The sequence below is a fragment of the Xenopus laevis genome, chromosome 1S (genome assembly GCF_017654675.1).
Source record: "Xenopus laevis strain J_2021 chromosome 1S, Xenopus_laevis_v10.1, whole genome shotgun sequence".
NCBI lineage: Eukaryota > Metazoa > Chordata > Amphibia > Anura > Pipidae > Xenopus > Xenopus laevis.
Genome location: NC_054372.1, coordinates 170,615,817 through 170,622,035, shown reverse-complemented (window position 1 = coordinate 170,622,035; position 6,219 = coordinate 170,615,817).

The following is a 6,219-nucleotide window of genomic DNA, read 5'->3' as shown; positions in this document are numbered from 1 at the left end:
GGGTTGCCAGGTCTAATTTTCAAAACCAACCAAAGGCAGCTACAAAACCAGCCCAAAACTAGCCAAGAGGCACTTCAAGTAGCCCACAATATGTGCAATGAAAAAAAAGTCTTAAAAAATAAATGATTATAAGTGAAAATACACCAAATTTTTAACTACTGAGGGGGGCCCAGGAGATATAGGGGCCCCATAAGGCCCTAATACATATACAATTTCAATAAATATTGGTAAAACAGGGCAACCTCTAGACATTTTGGTGGCCAGCAGATTTTTGCCCCAAAATCGTCTAAAATTGAGGAAAGTCAACAGAAAATGTGAGAATGCTTAAGAGTGACGGGAGACTGGGGTACACAGCCCAAAATCTGCAAACTCCCAACTTCTACACAACACAAGTCCGTCCCAGTGCATGCTGGGTATTGTAGTCTAACATTAAACTTGGCAGTTGGCAAACTGTTAAATAAAAACTACATTACCCAACATGCGTTGGGAGATGCAGGCTTGGTAAATTAGGGCAAGAAAAAACTTCGTCTGGTTTCCAAAGTACAAACCAGCGGCAGCTAAAGGCCCAAAAAGTAGCCTAAATCCGTACCTTGGCTAGTTTGCTGTTTCAAAACCTGCCTTGGCTTTAAATTAGTAGCCCAATTTGGCTGGAAAACCACCAACCTGACAACCCTACTGCTGTGTATATAGAGAGGGTGTGTGTCATGATAACGTGTGGGGTCAGAGGAGAGTTTATTTTACCTGGGAGCTTTGACACTGGCAAATAGTTACGTCATCTAGTGGTTTTGAGCCTCCGCTAGTCAGCAAAATATTTTTTCTTTTAAAGGAAACTGTGCCTTTGGAATAAATGTTTAACTGACAACAAATGGTTGCTATAGGGCCTAGAAAAGAGTTTCATTACGATAAAGTGAACGTATAGATATTACAGTAATTATTTCCTCTTTGCCAGGTGTGTTGCAGGTTCCCCCTCAATAGTTGTGTCAGCCAGGGCACCCTCAGAGTCAGAACTAGGTTTATTCAAAATTACCTTTTTTTATTTTTCCTTACCTCCTTTATATCTCCTTTTCATTGATTTTTTTTTTCATAATTTCTATATATTTGTTCTTTTTCCATAAAATAAAGGCTCATTTCTGTCTTCTTTTGTCCCTCCACCTTGTGGTTTCATGTCTCCTTGAACCATTTCCTTCATTCTGCCCTTTCATAAGCGACCTTGAGCCATTGTTTCCTCCTCCACCCCCTCTGATTGTAATTTTATGATTCTACCCATTAGCTTTTTCTGCTTTAGAGTAGTGGCACACAGGAAGATTTGTCAACCGGGATTTTTTACGCGGCTGCCGGCAACATATCCCCTGAAAATGCCTCTCCATTGTCTATAATTGAAATCGCTGGTGGTATGTCCAACGTATCGCTAAATCACCCAAAGTTTCCTCAGGAGGCAACTTTGGGCAATTTAGCTATACACAAAGCGAGTACTTGACCCCAGAGCTAGAAATTTGTTTTGGTGCTAAGGCACATACAATTTAAAGGGCATGTAAAGGCAAAAAAAAATAAAATCACATTTTTACTTTCTGTAATGAAAAAGAAACCTATCTCCAATATACTTTAATTAAAAAATGTGTACCATTTTTATAAGAAACCTGAATGTATGCAGTGAAATTCTCCCTTCATTTACTGCTGTGGATAGGAATTGTTAGACGGTCCCTAACTGCTGAGCAGGGAAACAATCATACTTATGAACAGCAGGGGGAGCCCCCGCCTTACTTCCCAGCCATGCAGAACTCAAGCAGCTTTGTTTATGACGATCCTTAAGCAGCCCAGACCACACTGAGCATGTGCACAGTCTTAGTCTTGCAAAGATGTTTAACAAAGTTACAAGATGGTGACCCCCTGTAGCCGACTTTGAAAGCATAAATTATTTGTTTGATTAGGCTTGTGGTGCAGTAAGTTCAAGTTTATATTTAGTATACAAAATACAGCATTTCTAGCCTTATTCTATTTTAGACTTTACATGCCCGTTAAGGCAAGCAGGTATGTAAAATAAATACTACCTTTAATACGGGCTAAATGTTTCTTGTGTGCAGCTTTTCTAATTACTGTGTGTGTTCTATACAATTTGTTGTGCACTTTGGGGTCTAAACTCATCTTGTACCTTGTATTCAATGTATAGTGGTAAAACAGTCCTACTGGGTTTATTTAATTGTTTTTGTTTTATTAGACTTAAATTATGGTGATCAGAATGATCCATTTTCCCGATAAACAGGGGCCTTAAAGAGATACTGACACCAAAAATGAAACCTTTTTTTTTTTTTTTTATAGTTATAACATTATCTTTGAATGCTATTTATAATTTTGCCATAAAAGTATTTGCCTGATGCTTTTACATTACCCATCTGATCCCCCATGTTCCTCTATGAGGGTGCTGTCATATTTGTGCAGCTTTAGTCCTTTAGCATTAGAATCTCTGACGGAAGTGACATTCAGGTTGGCAAAACAGTCAGGTTAAGTAACTTCAAGTAACAATTATTTACAAAATCAGTGAAAAAAGGTCAACATGACCTATAGGTAACTTTTAGGGGCAGATTTATCAAGGGTCAAAGTGAAGATTAGAATTTGAGTTTTTTTGTTTTTTTTGTGGAATTCGACTAGGGAATAGTTAAAATTCAATTCTAGTTTTTAAAAAAATTCAAATTCAATTTTCGAAATTTATCATGTACTGGCCCTTTAAGAATTCTAATTCGACAATTCGCCACTTTAAACCTGCCGAATTGGTAATTTTTTATACGAATTTCGAGTTCACGAACTTGAAATTTAACCCTTGTTAAATCTGCCCCTTAAAGTACATTGATATTTTGAAAAGTATTTGTTTAGTGTCAGAATTCTAGATAATAGATCCCATACCTGTATAAGTCAGGGCACCTTAATTTAAAACACACCCATCAGTTAATAATCATAATATCTGCTTTGTTGTTTCCCTATACAATATACAACTGATGTTTGTACCAGGTCAAAAATCCTACACTAAACAACCAGGTCAATAAATGCTGTTGCTATGGGTTTCGACAGCTGGATCAAATTGAGTGACTTTAAGTCGTGCTTTAAAGGCAAACAAATCCATAGAAATAAAATGAGTTACTGTATACCAACTTGTATTGCTCTTCAAATCCAACGTAGAATATTTTGAAGCCATACAATGCATATACAGTAGTTGTTACTCCACTCTTAACTGGACTGAATAACATCTCATAGCAGTGCTGCATGGTATCCCTTTGACCACTCGCACAACTCCTGTATCTTTAGATTCAACTTCATACTTTGCCAATGAGCCGAGCAAGATTAGAGTTTTCTGTGTATACAGCTTATCAAAAGTAAATATAATTACAGCGCAAAGCTGATATTGTTCCGGAGCTGATAATATTATGGAGTACAGATATTCTGATATTACATATCTTTATATAAATGAGTGTTTGCATTAAAGAAGGTAAAACATAGTCCAGTGCAAATTAAGTTATAGAGTGTCATGTTTTGTCTTTGCTATATTTTTGGGCTAGCAGATTCTGCTGTTGTAGGAGTTGGGCAGTGGGCACTACAATGGGCTATTTCTTGGCCTGTGTATAAGTGCAGCTTGAGAAACCGCCTTCCACTTGCATTCACTTGTGCTTGTCTCTGCACTGACCAAGAAACCGCCTTCCACTTGCATTCACTTGTGCTTCTCTATGCACTGACTAAGAAACCGCCTTCCACTTGCATTCACTTGTGCTTGTCTCTGCACTAATCAAGAAACCGCCTTCCACTTGCATTCACTTGTGCTTGTCTCTGCACTAATCAAGAAACCGCCTTCCACTTGCATTCACTTGTGCTTCTCTATGCACTGACTAAGAAACCGCCTTCCACTTGCATTCACTTGTGCTTGTCTCTGCACTAATCAAGAAACCGCCTTCCACTTGCATTCACTTGTGCTTGTCTCTGCACTAATCAAGAAACCGCCTTCCACTTGCATTCACTTGTGCTTCTCTATGCACTGACTAAGAAACCGCCTTCCACTTGCATTCAATTGTGCTTGTCTCTGCACTTATCAAGAAACCGCCTTCCACTTGCATTCACTTGTGCTTGTCTCTGCACTAATCAAGAAACCGCCTTCCACTTGCATTCACTTGTGCTTGTCTCTGCACTTATCAAGAAACCGCCTTCCACTTGCATTCACTTGTGCTTGTCTCTGCACTAATCAAGAAACCGCCTTCCACTTGCATTCACTTGTGCTTGTCTCTGCACTAATAAAGAAACCACCTTCCACTTGCATTCACTTGTGCTTCTCTATGCACTGACCAAGAAACCGCCTTCCACTTACATTTACTTGTGCTTGTCTCTGCACTAATCAAGAAACCGCCTTCCACTTGCATTCACTTGTGCTTCTCTATGCACTGACCAAGAAACCGCCTTCCACTTGCATTCACTTGTGCTTGTCTCTGCACTAATCAAGAAACCAACTCTCAACTGACATTGCGCCAAGCTGGAGACAAACGGAGTGTATTTGGGCGTGAAAATGCATACTCACTCATTTTCTCCCGAAATCTGCTCCATGTATCTGTACTAAATCAAGGAAAAGCAGTGCCTGCCAGAATAGAGACAATGAGTAACTGCAAGTGGAAAGCTGTACAGTGGCAGTAGGAAATTCTTATCAAATACACCCTGATAGAGTTTAGGATGAGTCTTGATGATCCAAGTTTATAAAGTGACTTCTTAAAGGGTCATCTAGGGTACCTAGGGTCATGAAGCTAATTCTCCATTAGAGTGTTTTTGCATATTTTTCACAAATTCCTTCAACGTCTGGATATGTTTAGCACGTAGGCAAAAAGAAGTATAAAACGGTACAAATATCAGTCTCAGGGGCCAGAGGCACAGATATACTAAAAGTCAGCCTTAATATTACCTGTTTAACACTTTCTAGAAAAAATGTAAACTCAATTATATTGTACAAGGGAAACAAAAGATTTTTTTTTTTTTTTTTAAATACTGTATGTAAGCAGAACTATATTCCAAAATTAATCAAATAATAAAGTTGGTTATACATATCACCAAGTAGTCCCCCAATATGGAAAAAGAATGGTTGTGGGTGCACACCTGAGGCCAATTTCAAAAAGTCTAATTCCCTGTCTCAATGATTCAAGTAAAAATGCTAGTGCATATAGTTTTGAAACAGGGTTTTTTAGTTACAAAGTTATGATCATAAAATTGATAAGCCACCATACCACATCAAGGTAAACCCCATACGGTGGTCCCTAACTTGTTTACCTTTAATCATAGTAAAATAGGTATCTTACCTCTCTTCTTAATAGCATTACTTTTTGTGAACAACTCCTGTGCCTTGGTTTTAAACTGTGTGCTAAATCCTCCCCCGCCAACTGATATGCGGCTTTTAAATGGGAGAGAGGATTTAGCACACAGTTTAAAACCAAGGCATAGGAGTTGTTCACATGAAGTAATGCTATTAAGAAGAGAGGTAAGATACCTATTTTACTATGATTAAAGGTAAACAAGTTAGGGACCACCGTATGGGGTTTACCTTGACGTGGTATGGTGGCTTATCAATTTTATGATCATAACTTTGTAACTAAAAAACCCTGTTTCAAAACTATATGCACTAGCATATTTACTTGAATCATTGAGACAGGGAATTAAGACTTTTTGAAATTGGCCTCAGGTGTGCACCCACAACCTTTCTTTTTTGTAGTCCCCAATATGGAGCTGAACTAATACAGAGACAATATGTTGGGCACATTACATTTTTAATCATTAAAATGTACAAAAGGTAATAAAAGACACAGATATGCAAAAAGCTGAGTGTTAGCAAGTATACTGCATGGGAGAAACAAATCTGGAAAGGGAAGAGTTTGCTGCATGAGAGCCTGTCTGCTTTGTAATGTACATGTGCATTATCAAATCATCAACCGCTAGCAATCACCATATATGAACTTATGCATTGAACCAGTGACGTGCACCACACAGTCCTCACAATCACTTCATTTCAGGGGCTCAAAAGTAATTGGACAATTTACTCAAAGGCTATTTGATGGGCAGGTGTGGGCAATTCCTTCATTATGCCATTATCAATTAAGCAGATAAAAGCCCTGGAGTTGATTTTAGGGGGGTGATTGTATGTGGAAGATTTTGCTGTGAACAGACAACATGCAGTCAAATGAGCTCTCCATGCAGGTGCAACAA